Below are 19,855 nucleotides of genomic sequence, written 5' to 3'. Positions count from 1 at the left end.
TTACTCTCCTCTCTGTAATTTGCACATTGAGAAACAGAACAGAAACAGATACAAAACAGTTCACACCTCTGCGTTCTCTTTGTAAATACAGACAGTACTTATGTACCAAAACCCAGCTTGTGCCGGGACTAGTGAATCAGGCCCTAACAGTCTAAAGTTTTGAAGCCCTAATTCTGAATATTTTCTCTTAAAATATTTCTGAAATGTCATGTCATGTTTTCCTGAATGTTGTTGTGTGTATCTTTTTGTTGTGCTATGCACCTCAAGGCCTTTTAACTTAAAAACATAATCACATGGAAAACAAATAAATGTAGTGCATCCCTGCTGACAAAGGCAACCGTGGCTTGGTTTATTCAAATTGAATTCACACACACACACACACACACACACACACACACACACACACACACACACACACACACACACACACACACACACACACACACACACACACACTAGAACGACATGTGGTGCCTTAGTCTGTTCAACCCTTTCACAGCTTGAAAGAGAAATTTTTTTAAAAGGTGTTTGTGTGTGTTTGCATTTGTGAGCAGTTTTTCCCTCTAAGCCAGCGGTCCCCAACCTCCGGGCCGTCCGTGAGTCATTACTGAACTTCAATAACTTAGTGAAACTTAGAGTGTGTTTAATATATAAAGTCTTACACTCCCTTGCTCCACCACCACTAAAGCAGTTCATTAGGCATAAAGAAAGCTCAGACAGGACCACTCGAGCTACAATCCGAGGAGACTTGTTTATACCCCCACAGACGGACAGCATTTGGGCAGAACGTCCTCTCTGTTAAGGGTGGCCATCTGTGGAACAGTCTTCCTCAACTTATTAGAGAATGCTCTACACTCAATTTGTTTAAGGCAAAGGTTAAAAACTGGTTATGGACAAATCAAGTGTGCGATCATGTATGAGTTGTATAGTTTTAATGTTTTATTTGGGAACAGAATGGTGTGTATGTGTAAGTTTGGTGATGGAGTTTTATTATGAATGAATGATGAATTTTTATGAATTATTATTTCTATTTTTTTATGTTTAAGGACAACAGATGGAAATTAGCCTTTGGCTATAATCTGGCATGTTTACATTTATGTAATTTTTTTTTTTTAACCTTTAAGTTCATTAACATGCACTGTCCTAAATAAATAAATAAATATTTGGTACCGGGCACGAGAGTTGAGGCTCAGGTGTGAAATGTATGGTTTTCAGGGTTTTTATCGTTTTTTATCGTTATTTTGTTATATCCTGCATCTATATCCTCTTTTCGTCTCGTGACTTTGCATCTATTTTTGATATTGCCTGTCCTACAGTCTGTAAACCACTTTGTTTGACTACTTTTCCATTTACAGTGCACTATATAGTAAATAAATAAGGCTGCAGCTGAGTTGTTTGCTTTCAAGGAAAGTTTTTATTAGATGATTAAATTGCCCCCACAAATAGAGCTGCTGCAGAGAAGGTGTGCCATTAAGCACCGTGCCCTCGTCAGCCTAGAAGGACTGCGGTGTGAATCACAGAGAGCTCCTTCTCATAAACCTGTGGCGGCGAAGCCTTGAAAGCGGGTGTATGTTCACAGTGAGTACCTAGCCAAACACATTAGTAGATGAAATTTTCCGCTCTAATTGCCGTTGCACATGTAGAGTTATTCATCTGTGTTAACGCACTCATTGAGGGATACAGGTCAGAACTTGGTGAAACAAGAAACAACACAGAGAAGATGAGAGAGGGAAGGCTAAAAAGAGGAGACAGGAAAATACGGTGCATCAGCTGATATCGGATGTAGTTTGCAGCAAGAAGCAGAAGCTACCTGACAGGCTCCCCCGCTGGGTTCACATGGACAGTGATGTGCAGATTGTTCCTGACTCGCTCCGTCAGGTAGCTGAGCAACTTTCTCCACCACATTGTTGTTTCTTGCAGACTCTGTGTAGCACTTACGTGGAGTTACATAAAGTACCAATGGATAATTACCAAAGTAATAAGTAATTTGGGCTAGTGTCAGAAGACTGAGAATGACTCTTAGAGCTCTGGTACACGAATGGCAGAGAAACCAGACAAACACAGTTGTGTGGCTTTTAAAAATACTTTAGTGATGTTAAGCCTTGTAAAATAAATTTGTAACCAACACAGTATCACAACAGGTTTTAACAGAATGTCAAGTATAATTTCCCCCAAAGTAGCAAAAAAAAAAAAAAATAGAATTAAATAAAATTGTGCACAAGTAAAAGAATTAGTCTTTTTTAAGTCCAAATGGTACCGGTGGGGCCCGTGACAAACAGGTGTATTCCAATAGAATTCGTCCGACAAGGAGTGTGTGTGTGATTGTCTGTCCTACCGTACTACTTGTACAGTAGAGGATTGTAGTCCATCAATGTGCAAATGAGTGTGCGTGTATATGTACATCGTCTCCTAGGATCTTGGGTTGGCTCGCCATCCAGTGAACACTGGAACACTCTGGGTTCTGGAATCGCTGACCTGGTCTTTGGATTCGTCCCATATAAAAACCTGACCTATAAACAATGGCCAAATATATGTCACGTGCCCTTTAAGGATAACTCTCACAAATTAAACTAAAGTAGTGTCACAGTGCAGTAACTACTATTCAGATCAGCTATCGTCAATTCAATCATCATCAGTTCAGTCATGTTGTACAACATTAAAATATCAAGTTTCAAAGGTCAAAGTATCAATATCCAAAATTTCACAGTATCAAGGTTCAATTATTTGTAACCTGCAGTAACATTAAAGATTATCTACAAGGTTGCAAACATGCAGGAATTATAGTCACCATATAATTCACTTTCATTGTAAACATTAATTACATCCATCAAAATAAACTCACTGTACATATATATCTAATCACAAATAAATAAGTATATTACCCCTTTTAAGAAATGGAATAATATGCAAATGCTTATCGGAAATTGAACAAAGTGCAAATAATCAATTTCAATAACACGTAAACACAAGGACTCAGTCCACAAATAGGAGTATTAAAATAGACGTGCTTAATCCCGCTTGTACCATAGGCCTACTAGTACAAGTGGAAATACACTAAAAATTACCTCCAAGTGTTCAATACTGAGTATTGTAAAACAACTGATTGACATCAAAATTAAACAGGAAGCAGGATAAAGTCTGCTTACAATTATCTCTCATAAAGTTATTTTTAGCTGCTTTAACCATTTACAGCTTTTCACATGTTAATGACTTAGTTAATGATCTAACTAGCAGTATGTCTGTGAAGGTTCTCAGTCATCCAGGTCATCGTAGTCAAAGGAGCTTGCAAAGAAAAGCGTCTGGACTTCTTTAAGTTGCTTGAAGACGTTTCACCTCTCATCCGAGAAGCTTCTTCAGTTCTAAGGTCAAATGGTGGAGAGTCCCAGATATAAACCTAGTGGCAGAAACTCCCCACAGAGGGACAAAAGGACCCCCTGATGATCCTCTAATCGCCTGAGCCAAGGTGGGAAACTGGGCGTGGGTCCCAATCAGCCAGAGTTTCGGGTGTGTTCATTGTGAAACCTGGCCCCACCTTATCATGCGAATTCCTGAGGTCAGATGGCCCAGGATGTGAGTGGGCGTTAAGGCGTCTGGGAAGGGATCTCAAAACTGGATTATAGATGGCAGACAGTTGGTGTGGTAAACCCCCGCCTCTGTTCAAAGATGGTCGCTCACAGTGGACATAGATGGCTTCTTTCACTCCTCTTTCAAACCATCTGTCCTCTCTGTCCAAAATGTGAACATTGGCATCCTCGAAAGAGTGTCCTTTATCCTTAAGATGCAGATGGACTGCTGAGTCTTGTCCTGTGGAGGTGGCTCTTCTGTGTTGTGCCATGCGCTTGTGAAGTGGCTGTTTGGTCTCTCCAATGTAGAGGTCTGGGCATTCCTCGCTGCACTGTACCGCATACACCACATTGTTAAGTCTGTGTTTTGGCGTTTTGTCTTTCGGGTGAACCAGTTTCTGTCTGAGCGTGTTGCTGGGTCTGAAATGCACCGGGATGTCATGCTTGGAGAAAACTCTCCTGAGTTTCTCTGATACACCGGCTACATAGGGGATGACAATGTTGTTGCGTCTGTCCTTCTTATCGTCCCTCGCTGATGTCTGGTCTTCTTTTCTGTGCCTCTTTGCTGACTTTAAGAACGCCCATTTAGGATAGCCGCACGTTTTGAGTGCTTCCTTTACATGTGTGTGTTCCTTCTTTTTTCCTTCAGGCTTAGAGGGAACATGTTCTGCCCGGTGGTGTAGGGTCCTGATTACTCCAAGTTTGTGTTCCAGAGGGTGATGGGAGTCAAAGAGGAGGTACTGGTCCGTGTGTGTGGGCTTCCAGTAAACTTCGATGTTGAGGTTGCCATGTACAGCATACACCACATTAACAACGTGGTGTATGCTGTACAGTGCAGCGAGGAATGCCCAGACCTCTACATTGGAGAGACCAAACAGCCACTTCACAAGCGCATGGCACAACACAGAAGAGACACCTCCACAGGACAAGACTCAGCAGTCCATCTGCATCTTAAGGATAAAGGACACTCTTTCGAGGATGCCAATGTTCACATTTTGGACAGAGAGGACAGATGGTTTGAAAGAGGAGTGAAAGAAGCCATCTATGTCCACTGTGAGCGACCATCTTTGAACAGAGGCAGTGGTTTACCACACCAACTGTCTGCCATCTATAATCCAGTTTTGAGATCCCTTCCCAGACGCCTTAATGCCCACTCACATCCTGGGCCATCTGACCTCAGGAATTCGCATGATAAGGTGGGGCCAGGTTTCACAATGAACACACCCGAAACTCTGGCTGATTGGGACCCACACCCAGTTTCACACCTTGGCTCAGGCGATTAGAGGATCATCAGGGGGTCCTTTTGTCCCTCTGTGGGGGGTTACTCCCACTAGGTTTATATCTGGGACTCTCCACCATTTGACCTTAGAACTGAAGAAGCTTCTCGGATGAGAGGTGAAACGTCTTCAAGCAACTTAAAGAAGTCCAGACTCTTTTCTTTGCAAGCTCCTTTGACTACGATGACCTGGATGACTGAGAACCTTCACAGACACACGTGTCTGATTAGCCACATTTAGCTTACCGCCGTCGAGTGGATGCTCAGCATTTACGTGGAGCCACAGCTCAGTAAACCTTCCGGTTTCGCTCTGCCCTTGACAACAACAAGTGCAAATACATAATTTGTGAAAAATATCAGTTTAGATCGTATTTTTTTAACTCGTTAGAGGTTAATTTCTCCAGCTTACCGATAACAGAAGTTTTAGTCCGTCTGCTCTGTTCAGCTGTAGAAGCAAGAGACTGAAAACTTGGGAGCTGGTACTAAGGAGGGACAAGAGCTGCCTAGAGCTTCACCGATTGGCTGACATGCGAGGAGTGGAGTAAAACAATAGGCTCTCATCAGAGCTCATCTACCCTCTGAGAAAACTTAACCCTTGTTTGACCAGAGCATATCATATATAATCTGCGTCCCATCTATGTTTAAATAAATATTTTGATCTCATTTCACTTTCATTAACAGGGACAGTAAGAACAGAACAATGAACATTAAATGTTTTAATTTTTCTTCTCTTTTTGTTTGAGATGATTTTAGGAACTGGGCTATATCTGACAGAGCAAAGTATGCCTAGAAAGTAAGCAGACAACAGTTATATGAATCAAAATGAATGAATCTTTCCAAAACAGTCAAGTTTCAGGCCCTCAGTCAATTAATACACTGAACTGCCCCTGGCTCCCACACACTCGCTGCACTAATGGAGCTAAAAGGAGGGAAAAAAATGCAGCATATGCCATGTATAATACTAAACAGCAAGCTGTTTTACCCAGTAATAAGTAGCTAGGTGCATTAAGATGAGTCACACCTGTCTCTATTAATTTTTAGCTCTTAGCATGCTTAATTCTTTTTCATTCATGGCCTTCTGGATAAACAGCTACATTTAAATAAAGGCTACATGAAACAAATTCAAAGTGGTTGCAGAAGACGTCCATTCGTTCAGAAAGCAGACAGTCTGAAACGAGTAACAACTAAGTTCCCGTACTGTGAATTTGTCTGGTTTCCCTCTCTGGCCGTCAACATTCATTGAAACACAAAACTGAATCCAGTAATAATCGTGCTACCAAGCGACAACCCCGCTGTTCTGAGGTTACAAGAAATCAGAATTCAGACTTGGAGAGTCACTCATGCAAAGGTCAACAGATTTAAATCAGCACTAGAATTAACTGTTCAACCTTGAAGCCCTGGATCCATAAACACTGTTCCAGGTCAGGAAAAACGAATGAAGAAATTAGTTATGTCGAAGGTTCAGGAAACAAAAAAATCTTCCTTTTGAAAAAGAAGCACAAAACTTACAGGAATTTCCCACCGAGGTTTGTTTCAAATACTTGTTCCTGTTCACCATGCGAACCTCCGACCTTCAGTACAACTCCAGGTCATGCCACCTACAGAAATAGTCTGACCATTCTGCAGCGGTTGGATGTATAAGTAATGTGCACGAGGTGGAGGAGGAGGAGTACAGAGCGCTAGTGGATGATATTGTGGAGTGCTCTGGGAGAAGCATCGGCGTCTGAATGTGAAAAAGAGCAGAGAGACGGTGATCAGCTTTAGGAGGAAGAGAGTGGCTACAGCAACCTGTTCTTTGTGTGTGCTTCTTCTCTGTCCTAACGCATCTTTTTATTTGTTTACCTTTAAATCTCAGAAAAAATAAGAAGGCTCAATGAGTGGATTTTGGAGACAAAACAACTGGATTTTACAGTTAAAGAAGGTCATACTGTTTCTCTCTCCACTACTAACTGAGAGGCTGAAGCATACCCGGGCTTTTAAAATGCCATTCACTAAAACACAGATTAACAACACTGTGATAAGCTCTGACACTAATTTGACAGAGAAACAAATGTAGTGCTAAAGAGCAGTTTCTTCCAGCTCAGAACAAAAAAGTCTGGTCTTGCATCTAAACTGGACCACTGTAAACATATACTGAAGTTAGTCAATCATAGCTTTTAAAATTCATTAAAAAAAAAAGAGAGATCACACTACTCCAGTGCTCTTTCTCTCTTGGCATTACAGAATCCAGTGTAATGTGCCACTGCTTGCTTTTAACGTCCCTATGCTCCTTTAGATCAGCCTTCCACAACCTCTGGGCCACGGACCGGTATCGGTCCATGAGTTGCTTGGCAGCGGGCCGCAAGAGTTAACGGCACGGGTGTGAAATTGATGGTTTTCAGGGTTTTATTGTTATTTTTTTAAATCGTTTTTATCGTTTACTCGGTTTCCCTGGGTCTTTTCCTGTTTGTTATGAATACGTCTTCTTTTTTTGGTACCGGTACTGGTTTCATTTTGTTGTATTTATCCGCGACACCTTAAAGGCCGGTCTGTGAAAATATTGTCGGACATAAACCGGTCCGTGGCGCAAAAAGGATTGAGGACCGCTGCTTTAGATCGTTAATGTCTGCTTCTCAGTCACTCCCGATGACCCCACAGTCAAAGCTTGTTGAAAAGGAGCTCGTCCCTTTGCTGTTTTTGCACTACAACTCTGGAATGACCTCCTGGGTGACCTCAGACAAGCTATTATTTGAAATCCGGGCTGAAGACAAACCTTTTTCTGTCAAGTTGGAAACTGCCGACTTCTGGAAGATTGATCAGTGTTGCATTGTTTAATGTAAACACTGAGAATGTGTGTGCCACCATGTTTTAAAATAATTTGTTTATTCTGTTTTATTTTAATGTAAAGAACTTTGGTTTTAAATGTGCTATAGAAATATGTCTATGCTGGGGCAGGATGTTTAAAAAGGGGTTCGAGTACCTGGGCATCCACATCGAAACAGGCTGAACCAAAACCAACACGGAGGCTGTGTTGCACAAAGAGGATGAGCCGGCTCTGTTTGCAAAGGAAGCTGGGATCCTTCAGTGTCTGCAGAAAATGATGAAGATTTGCTATCAATCAGCTGTGGCGAGTTCAGTGTACTTTCCTGTGGTCTGCTGGGGGAGCAGCATCAGAGACAGAGTGACTAAACCGATCAGGAACGCTGGCTCTGTGATTGGTTGCAAACCAGACACAGCTGTGGCAGCTGTGGTGGAGAGGAGGTCACAGAACTCACTGTTATCCATCACGGATCATGCCGACCACCTTCTGCACCGGCTGCGGAGCTCATTCGCTAACACGCCGATTCAGAAAACCTTTCATACATGCAAGAACTCTCTGCAATGAAACACATCTGCTGTCTAACTTTAACATTTTATTTCAACACAACACTCTTACAACACACACACACACAGGCTGCACTGCACTATTACACTGTTATTCTGAGCCACTGCTGCTTTTGCTATAATTAGTGAGCTATTTTTGCTTTGTTGACTTTGAAAAATGCACTTTTACTTAATATATTTTAATTAAATTCCTATTTTACTTTGATTTTTAAATTTCAAATTCATTTTTTATCTTATAGAGTGATTTTTATTGTCACATTGTATTTTATTTCATCAGTCGTTCTACTTTTTTAATGCATGTTTGTGTTTAATTTACTTTTTAAATTACTATAATATAATTTTTCCAAATCTGAGATAAATAAAGTGTATGACATTAATTATTCTCATAGTGCCGCCCTTTTTGTTTTCTCAAACAACACTATGTTTACTTGTTTTACAGGTTACCTCTCAACAGGCTAAAGTTGGCAGTGACTCAGCAGGTCTTAAATACGCTCAGTCCTTTAAATGCTAAGTACAGCTCATCATTCAGTAGCTTGTAGATTGCCCTTCTGTGACTTAATGAGTCGGACACATTGTTGTGGAGTATTTGTTCCATTCTTCTTTACAAAGTTGCTTCAGTTGATTGAGGTTTGCAGACATTAGTTTGTGACAGCTCTGGTTCATCGAAACACACTGGTTTTTTCGTTTTCAGACATTATGTTGTAGATTCTGTGAACTCTGGTGCGCTCGTGATCATTGTACTGTTGCATGACCCAGTCTGGGCAAAACTTTAGCTGTCAGACTGATGGTCTCACACTTGACTCTAGAATGCTTTCATATAGAGAGGAGGTCATGCTCGACTCAATGACTCAAGCCCACATCATCACCCCTCCATCACCAGGTTTGACAGTTGGTTTGAGGTGTTTGTGCTAATGTGCTGTGTTTGGTTTTCTGGAACTGTATTTTGGCCAAACATCTCCACTGTGGTCTTATCTCTCCAAAGGACATTGTTACAGAAAACCTTGGGATTTGTTCACTTGCAAATTTGCAAACCTAGGAGGTGCTGCCATGTTCTTTTTAGGCAAGGCAAGTTTATTTATATAGCACAATTCAATAAGAAGGTGATTCAAAGTGCTTTACAGAGACATTAAAAAACAAAAACAAATAAAAAGCATGATTTTAAAAAAAGGGAACAGCAGATAAACTCAGTAGTTAAAATGTAAGTTTTGAAGTTTAAGCTTAAAAGTGTGGATTTGGTGCTTTATTCAAATGCAGCTGAGAACAGGTGAGTCTTCTTGAGCTGATCTGAGGCTTTCTGGGAGTTTGTTCCAGATATGAGGAGCATAAAAGCTGAATGCAGCTTCTCCGTGTCTGGTTCTGACTGTGGGAACTGATAAAAAACCAGATCCAGATGACCTGAGGGATCTGGAAGGTTCATATTGGGTCAGGAGGTCACTGATGTATTTTGGTCCTAAACCATTCAGAGCTTTATAGACCAGCATCAGAACTTTAAAGTCTATCCTCTGACGGACAGGCAGCCAGTGTAAAGACCTCAGAGCTGGACTGATGTGGTCCACTTCTTTGGTCTTAGTGAGGACTCGAGCATCGAGTTCTGAATGAGCTGTAGTTGTCTGACTGATTTTTTAGGTAGACCTGTAAAGATGCTGTTACACTAATCAAGCCTACTAAAGAGAAGAAGCTTTCTGCTGGAAACGTTCCAAACAAGCCATGCTTATTCAGTCTCGCTCTAACTGCATTGCCATGAACTTTAACATTTAATATGTTAACTGAGACTTAACTGAGCACCTGGCTACTCCTTACCCTCTTGTTTCCTACTGAAGCAGTAAGAGTGCATTATGTTTTTCACATTTCTGTATATCTTAAACATAGATACGAGCTGTAAGGTTTTCTAGTTGTTTTCCATGTGGGTCTCTGAAAAAGATGAGAGAAACTAACTGTACCAAGGCAGATAAGTAGAGGTAATTAATCAAAATGTTAATGAATGCCTGAATCCAAATGTCTTTATCGTGTTTTTCACAGAAGAAATGAACAAGTCATTAACTGCAAATTGAGTCCATTGTCTTCCGAGCAGGTCTTCCAGGGATCTTTTAGATTACAGAAAAAATATATACATATTTGGGCCTTTGGGCTAGACAGCCAGCACCTTAAACATTTCCGTAGTCTCTGCTGCTGCTGTGAGGTAGGTCTCTACTGTGAATGAGATTGGAAGCCACATGCTTGTGTACAGCAGGAGTGTTTGCTGGATGACAAAAACATTAAAGGAAAACAAAAACAATGTGATTATCTCATAAAGATTAATACATGAGAAATACGTCTTTCCTCTCATTCAAAATTCCACTTTGTTGACATTAGAGGCTTGAACAGAGGTGCAGACAGGAGCTACCTTGTGCAGGGGGGCTAAATATGAACTGACAGCAAATAACTGTGACAAATGGCATCTATGTAAAGTGCTTCATTTAGTGAAGATAAGCAACATAAGGACGACAGTCTGAGACACTTAATATTTAATGTTCGGAGCGTCACGGCAACATAATTCACTGCAATTATGTGCAAAACAAACTTCCCCAGCACAGTCTGAGGCACGACAGCTTCCCTTTATAATATTTTTGAAAGTTTCACTTTAGGTTTGCATGGGGTCAGTAAAACGGCTTCGTAAAGCCGTGGTTTGTATCACCCACCTGTTGCCTACACCTAACCCAAGGTTTGATCCGATCTTGCTTAATTCGGTCCCTTTTCCTTGGTTCTTGGTCTCCTCATTGAAAATTCTCAGAGGTTGCCTGGAATAAAACCTAATTAATTTTGCAATTCGTCCATTTCGCCCTAATCAGCGGAACTGTCTGCAGTCTTCAGAATCGGTTCAGCGATTCTCTACTGTTTGAGTGAATGCCTTCAGCATTAATGGAAGGCCATTTATGTGGTAAAGAAAGAAATGCACTGTACACAAAAGCCATCAAGAGAGTGTTGATCCATGTTGTTTCTATAGTAATGCACTGGTATTGATTCGTGGTAGCATGTGGTAAAGTGGCACACTGACAGCAGTGTGCAGAGTTTGGTGCTGAGAGGCCCTCTTTCTTTCCTCTACAGGGTGGCTTTTAGCTGCACCGCATGCTGTGTGCTTTCAAAGGGGTTTCAAACTGGGCCTGATTCATAAAACTGGAAAACAGCAAATGCAGCGAAGACACATCAGAGCAGAGCACATGAGGACCTCTTCTATTGATTTTGGTAATGTACTGGATTGACTGGACTTGAATGTTCAGTGTGGAATTGATGCTGTGTCAGGGGAATCTGCTGCACCATGCATGTACCGGGGGAAAAGACAAGAAAACACAGGCCTGTGTTTCAAATACGTTCATGCGTATATGAGTGTTGAGTTATACAGCATCTTGGAGGAAAACCAAGCTCATGGGCACTAAGCCATGTGTCTCTCTCCAGCAGGTCTTTACGTGCACAAAAATCACACGTGAGTTCACTTCACCTACACGCAGAGACACAAACACACATAAACACATCCATATACACATCCTGCCGTATTCATCAATCTGTCAGTTAAGATATTACAATCGATCGACTTCAACCGCTTATTAAATCGCAGTCCATCATCCAATCCATCATCCTGTCTGTGAGGCCATCACTGCAATAAATGTACCAAATAATGTATCAACGACAAAACTACAACTACCAATGAAAACATGGATAATCCGCTGCATGCATGTACAACCATTCTCAGACCCAGCTCGTAACATACTGACAGTTGCGGAGGAGCCTTTTGTTGCTGTGTTTTAATGCAAAGTCTGTGTTATTTTCAACATGAAGGAGAACAAACGCACGAAAAGACAGGGTATCCTTCCTTCTCTTCAATCACAGCAATCCTCTGCATGTCTAAGGCCAAGAAGTGTCATGATTTATGAGATGAATCGTCATCATTTTGGCATATTCTGAACACAATTTGATGATCACTAGATCACTGTGATCTTTACTTCCCACAATACTTATTAAAAACACAACAAAACATACCTTTCAGCTTTTCATGCATTTTGAAACTGGTATTTTTGGAGCCCTGGCATGTAAATCTATCTTTGAAACACTTTCAATTTCTCTTGATTAAATGTGCTATAAGCTAAAAGTAAAAAACATGACAGTAACCATAAAACAGTATTCTAATTTATACATATTTACTAGGGGTGCAACGATACACAAAATTCACGGTTCGGTTCGATACTTTGGTGTCATGGTTCATTATTTTTTCGATACAAAAAAAATGTTCATGCCTTTTTAATTTGTCATTTATTAAAATTATAAATATATATTTTAACTCAAAATTACAGTTTTTAAATTTAATGTTGCTGAAACAACAAAATAATAAAAAAAAATCTATCTGATCGAGAAATCACTCATCTTTGGAAAAGAGAGTTATTACAGAGAAATGGCTCTTTCCAAAATAAAAGCTATACTATACACTTCTTCTGGGCTATATTCTCAGCAGCAAATTAACCCCTTAAAGCCGGTTGGAGCGGGCACGCTTTTTTAAAATCCTGGTAGCACTGCAACCACGTAAGCTAGCGCAATAATTATTTTTGCATATGAAACCGGAGGAGTTGTACTTACATCTTATTCCAGAAACACGCTTTGCCAATCCGATCAGCTGTTTGTAACACTTCCTACATCCATCAGCGCAAACTATGGCATGTCCGCCATGACCTGCTCGAAACCGGAAGTGACGTCATTTTGTGGAAATGTAGTTTTTTTACCATCAGGGCCTTATGAGCCTATACTTGTGTCTTTAAAAGTTATGTTTGACTTTATGACTTTCTGTGTCGTTTCTGGGATGCTTAGGACTCATATTGCACTGCTGAAAAAAGTTTATTTTGATGCATATTCTGTTTTTTTGCAAATTTGCACTATAATATTTATTTTCGTTTTTCCTGCAGTATATAAAAATTGGTGTATTTCAAAAATAAAACTATGAAGACACTCAAAATAAATTTCCTGTGGTGGGAAACTATTTTGTGCAACTTTTTTGTATTTACAGTTTTGAGGGACAAGCCTCCTAAATTTCTCTAACTAGAATTGGGGGAGGCTCAATTTGCCATGTTGCAACGAGCTTAGCTTCTGTCTTGCTAGCTTGCCCGGCGCTCAGTGGATCTGCGCTCGACAGTGCAGCCTAGGCGGAGTAGTCGAACGCAGATCCACTGAGCGCTCAACACAGACAGCATCGTCAGAAGAAAAGTTGATAAAAGAAATGAAAAATTTTGTATTGTTCGATACATATGCATACGGAACCGAAAGCACTGTATCGAACGGTTCAATATCGATACGAGTATTGTTGCACCCCTAATATTTACAGATCATACAATAAAGACAGGCTCATCTCAACCTTGCTTCTCTAACTTGATCCACGTTATCAAAATTCACGACCTATCATAAACCCCCTTCAGATAAATGACATATCCGGCTTTGCACGTCTACAAGACATAAGTGAATTATTCAAGTTTAGAAACCTCCCAAATCTTGAATCATGTAATCAGGAAAGTACACAGTACAATAAGGTTTACTGAGTGTGATCAGTTGTCACTGCGTGGGAATTACTTTCAGGCTATGTGTTTTACTTTGTACACCAGTCAAAAATCATCTCCACCTACGCAGGGAAACAAACCTGACAGCAGAATTTCATTTTAGCAGTCGGGGTGAAAGCGGGGCATTTTAATTAGAGAAAAGGATGTTCTTCTCTGCTGCAGCCTTGTTTCTGATTTAGGCTGATAAAGTAGGTTTATTTTTGCATTAAGATCTTGCCAAGTACAGCCTGAAGTTTATTTGCACAACATTAACACGTAGCTGGAATGATAAAAAAGAACGTATGCATATACGAGAGTAAAGCAGATCCAATCAATGGCACGCCATAAGCATAAATGAAAAGAGCCTAAGAAGATTATATCAGCTTTACGCTTCGACACAAACAACGACAAATCAGGAGGCAGTACCGCTGCCGTCCCGGTACCTACCAAAACCAAACGACTATCAACGACTTTCAAACAGTATACATTAAGAAGCTATAACAGTTTAGAAAAAAATTACCATATGAGGGACTGCAAAACTTCGTCCAGCTTGCCAAGCACCTATTCAACAATTTGTCTGGTTTCGAAACAACACAGCAAATGCTATTTGATGGGTTGAGATCCTAATGAGTGAGAAGAACACACTTGAGGATGGAAAATATTCGTGCTGCAGCTTGCAAAACAATCTGACATTTACAAAGAATGATTATCATCTAGTTAATAACAGGATGGTGCTCTCAGCCTCTGTGAAAATAACAGTCGGTGCTGTATTTAAATGCAGCTTTTATGATTTCATCGAAATGAGGACACAAATGCAGAAAACCAAAAGAGGGATGTGCAAAGGAAACAGGAAGAGCTTTAATAATGAAAGACATGCAGACATGCAAAAAGGGTAAACTCGAGGAAAAAAAAAAGAGAAAAAGAGAAATACCACGAAAGGAGAGGTACTAATATTATAAGATCAAACCAGGAATACTGAAACACAAGATAATCAAGGAAAGACAAAAACACCAGCATGAAACACGTCTGTCTGTGCACAGTGAAATGGGAATTTCACAATGAGAATCAGAATCAGGTTTCTTTATTAATCCCACGGGGGAAAGTGCTTCATTACAGAAACTCAATTAAAATATAAATATGAAAAACGCAATGCCTGTTCTTCAAAACGAGTAAAAATAAGGCGCTCCTTTCAAAGTGCGACGTCTTAAAACAAATACTCCAAAGTTAAATGATACTATGTCCAAAATCTACACGATGTAGCATGTGAAAATAGTCCACGTGTTCTGGGGAGGAATTGTGACGTATGATGGCCACGGGTAGGAATGATTTACTGCGGCGTTCTCTGGTGGAAGGAATCGTTTGCTGATCATAATCCTGTGACTGTCTAGCACGTCATGGAGAGGGTGTGAGAGTGTTGCACATGAGAGTCAAACTCCAGGCGCCATAGAAACATCCTGAACATCTTACAGCAGATATTGAGGAAAAAACACGTCTCTGACACATCCTATTACTGCCGAGTCATCAGAAAACTTCTGAAAGTAGCAGGTCTCTGTGCAATACCCAAAGATAAAGAGAGAGAGGGTGGTCCCCAGAGAGGCTCTGCTGTTGCTGACCACACTGTCTGAAGCACAGTGCTGCAGGCGCACACTGACAGTGGTCTTACAGTCGGGTAGCCAACTATCAAGGTCACTAGGGAGGCATCCACCTGCATCACTGTCAGCTCACTGAGCTGAAGTGGCCTGATGATGCTGAAGGCACTGGAGCAGTGCTCACTGGCTTGTGCGGGTGGATGCAGATGCAGCTGAGCAGTGAGAGAATGCAGTCCTCAACACTATTTGGGTTGGGGTTGCTAGGTGACCTGGAGGGTGTCTATGAGCGACTGACCATGGGAAGTAGCTTGACCAGTTTGAGTCTTTACAAGATGATTTGCGATGTCAGTGTTACAGGTTATTAAGACCGTCGGGCCACTGGGATGTGAGGCGTGGCCAGTTACACAGCACTGGGACAAAACAGGAAAACTGTTACAACACATGGAATCTTGCAAATATTGGAATCACCATTTGTATTTATCAAAAAATATCCCCCCTGCTTGGTGCCTCCAGTCCTTCTCCTACATATAACCAAGACGGCAGTTACTGCCAGTAAGAAGTGAACAGAGTGCCACTCAGTATTTGGACCACTGCATAATCCTACTGATACTGGTACTGTATTTGTCAGTGTGAACCTTTTTATGCAAACAGTAAAAGCGGTAAAAGGACACATATATGCAATTTGAGACACAGCAACAGACAAACAGGCAGTGAAATAGATGGCACAGACAGAGAAGCATTTAAGGTTTGGAAAAAGGTAAACTAAGAAATACAAACAAAACCATTGCAGCAGTAAATGTACAATTAATATGGTAAGGCCTGCGGTGAGGAATTTCAAATGTCTGCATCTCGCTCGGTTCATACTGGGCGTTCGAATACAAGGAAGTAGAGCTACAGAGAGGATAACACACATTCATTCTGAATTTTGGATACTGAGAAAAAAAGTAACCTAAAATCTAACTAGTAGGCCATTAAACAAATAAAAACACAAATTAACATTAGTACACTAATTATAGCACATAAAGTCAGTGGTGCAGTGTGTGATTATGGATAAAACCGAATAGCTATGCAATAAAACGAATTATTCAGTGAATCAGCCATAAAACTGAATACCCAATGCTGCTTGACAACACTATTATATGTAAATACTCCATTGAATCGTGCTGATTTCGCGATGCCTGCGTTATCGTACTGCTACATGATAAGGAGAAGGTTGGAGATTACAAGTAGTGATAAAAGGGGCTGCTGATAAAGTACTGATACTGAGATTTTCAGCTGACAGTATCACCAGTCTGGAGGGACAAGCGAGTGGAAGGAGCAGTGAGACAGGTGGACTGAGAGAGAGTGAGAGAATATTGTAGTCCGTAGCCTCCACACAAGGACTACACGTGGAGCTGAGCTTTAAGCAACACATGAGCTTCACCCTCTATAAAGATGGAGTAGTAATAGCAACTGAAATATATCAAATCAACTCTAAACAACTGATCCAGTTGTGCTTCAAATGGACAATGACTCAAAACATACTGCAAACGTGGGATATTCTGCTCTGTTGGGTTGACATCATCCAGCTGATCACAACCCAACAGAGCGAGCTTCAGCCTGTGACTGACTGGGTATTACAAAAACCAACCAACCAACCAACCAACCAACCAACCAACCAACCAACCAACCAACCAACCAACCAACCAAAAAAACGTCCTTACATTTCAAACAATCTAAGTTTGTGTAATTATTTTTGAGAATCTGAAAATGCAGAGACTGTGTGCAGACATGGCTGTCACTGTACTTACCTAATAAGCCCAATAAAATAATAAAGAAAATGACAAAACTCGTCATTGCTCAGACACCCAAGTGTGTATCTGGTAAACTAAATGTATCCTGTATTATTGAAATTATCAATAAATATTGTTTTAAGGGCATAAAAAGACAGACACATTGCTACTTTTTGCTTTGTTTTAGGCCCAGCATTCTGTGTTTTTGGACTTCTGAGTGTATCTCTGTTCCAGTTACTGCTGTGTTTACGATATTCCTCATTTCAGTGTACCCTGCCTCCCCGGTGTTCCCAAGTCTCCATCATTCATGTTCCCTTTGTTTAGTTCCTCCTGTTTTATTTTGGTAGTCTCCTGTCGTGTGCATTGTATTTAGTTTTGATCCATGTCTAGTTTTCCCGATTAGTCCCAGCTGTGTGTCCTTAACTCGTTGTATTTCTCTGTCATGTCCTGTTATAGCTCTGTTACTGTAGTCCTGCCCTACCTCCCTGTGTTCCCCTAGTGTTTGTATGTGTGTGGGTATTCATGGTTTTCCTTTCAAAATAAAAGAAAACTTTGCTTTATTTACTTGTGTTTTCAGAATGAAATTTTTTTTTCTCTTTCAGTTTAATACGTTATGGTAACACTTAAGAGAAGTGCTACAGCTGAATGTGACATTGCAAGCAAAGAAGGGTAATTATTCAAAGTTAATATTATGTAAAGTGTAATGCTACAAGTGTAAAGCAGTATCTTTGTAGACACAGGCAGGCTGCAGCTAAAATTATTTTGAAAAATACTATCATCAGTGGTATTTTTCTGTTAAAGTTCAGGGCTGAAAAATCAAACATGTCAGACAGAATTACTTTTAGCTCAAATTGTAAGATTACTCTAATTACTCTGACTCAATTTTTAAGGCACCTTCCTTGTTACAAATTTAATTTGATCTAACCCATCATCATTCGTGTTTGCTTGTTTTCACTATGACTGAGGTTAAAAAGGTAGATCGCCTCAGAGAAGCGGGAGGCAGTGCGATGCAGTTTTCAGTCTTCCACAGATTTCTCCTCCTTAAACCTGCAAAGCTTTGGGCTGATTGCGGCTCTGTGGATATCAGACCTTTGAATGTGGGGAGAACCTGCATCTGATCGCATTCTGCAACATGTTGTAAATTGCATATGCCTGTCAATTTGATGTACATACATACATATATATATATATGTATATGTATGTATACAAAAAGCACAAGAAAGAACATAAAGCTAAAGGAGACAAAGGGCACTAACAGAGCTGTTTCATGTTGCCTACTTCACATTTTCAAGAAGCAAGGCAACTCTATAATTATTTCCTGAATGCAATCTGGCTAAAAAGCACATTTATCTTGGTCCTTTGTGGGAGAAGAAAATGCAGGCAGGAGAGCAGAGGGGTAGTGAGAGGGAGATGAGAACAAATAAGGGCTGAAAGAGAGAGAGCGAGGGAGAGAGAGAGCTGGGGACAAGTGGCAGAGGTAAGATGGACCAGAAAAGGTTGAAAGGAGCACAACAACAGAGATGAAAGACTGCCAGAAAATTGAAAAAGACTGAAGAGAGACAAAAGGTGAGCTGGAAAGGGAGTGGGCAGTGAGTGGACAGAGGAAGGAAACTAAGAAAAGAAAAAAAACCAAATAAAACACAACAAGAAAGAAAGAAGGAAGAAAGAAACAAAGAGAGATTGCAGAGAGCAGAATGATGAGGTGGGAGAAACATTTTGCAGGCAGCCTTTCAATCATAATCTCCTGGGTGTTGGATGTGAGCAAAAGAGTGCAATTTTGCAGTGGTTATCATTATCATCACAGCTATAATCATAATCAGGGTAATTCCTGTGTGGCGAGATGGAAAGGCGGATGGCAAAGGGTGATGGAGGAGTATAAAATGTCAGACAGGAGGTACAAGGGCATTACCGAGTGTAACCATGGGGAAATGCACGAGAGAGACAGCGATACAGTAGGCGGATGAGAGCAGAAGAAGGACAGGGGTGTAGAAAACAAAGACACTGCTTAACTGAACATTAGCCTCTCCTAATTAAATCAGACAACCACAATTACCAACATTACAGACCCTGCGTACTGTGCGAGCAGTTTTCAGGACATGAAAGCGCAATGGCGATGTGATGAAAGAAAAATATAACAAGTATTTTTATCACGCTGTAGCAAAGGAAGAGAAAAAAAAATGACACTGTTGTCACTGCCCAATTTTTACTCATTTCATACAGCTGCGGCTGCCTGCTGTTTAGCTGCTGCTCCCACCGCTATCAAATGATAAAAAAATCAAAATAACAAAAATAATTGCAGCTAATCAGCGCCACGCTTTCTTTGACATATTCCTGCAACTTGGATCATGAGCTGGAACCTAATGTGGAGAGTGACAACAGAGTTTTGTAGAAAAAAAGGGTTTTATTTAAATTTTAAGTGAAAACACTGCTCAGAAAAATTAAGATAAAATAAAGGAACACTTTGGAAACATATCACATCTCAGTGGGATAAAAAAGAAATCATGCTGGATATGTACAATGATATGGACTGCGTAGTATGTTAGGAACGCCGCACTTTACTGGAAATTCATTGCATCGACTGAAAATGATTCACTCAGTAGTTTGTTTGACCCCCTGCATACTCGTATGCATGCTTGACAAATAAAAGAGCTTCTCAGGCAGCAGTTGAACTGCAGGGTCAGGCATTATATGAATAATCTTGAACAGTGAATCATTTAAAGCTACTCTGAAAGAGTCTGTT

At 40.6% G+C, this 19,855-nt stretch overlaps 1 long non-coding RNA gene across 1 annotated transcript; it reads right to left on the bottom strand.

Annotated features, from left to right (window-relative positions):
* Nucleotides 1-368: 368 nt before the first annotated feature.
* On the bottom strand, nt 369-5,279 carry LOC308406481. The gene is made up of 3 exons (XR_013973547.1): nt 5,249-5,279; nt 5,086-5,154; nt 369-2,510 (listed from the first exon to the last, which is right to left on the bottom strand). It is a non-coding gene; the product is annotated as an uncharacterized lncRNA (long non-coding RNA).
* Between the last annotated feature and the right edge of the window lie 14,576 nt (nt 5,280-19,855).

This window comes from Rhamphochromis sp. 'chilingali' (genome assembly GCF_963969265.1).
Source record: "Rhamphochromis sp. 'chilingali' genome assembly, chromosome: 1".
Classification (NCBI taxonomy): domain Eukaryota; kingdom Metazoa; phylum Chordata; class Actinopteri; order Cichliformes; family Cichlidae; genus Rhamphochromis; species Rhamphochromis sp. 'chilingali'.
This window is presented reverse-complemented; position numbering and strand designations above follow the sequence as displayed.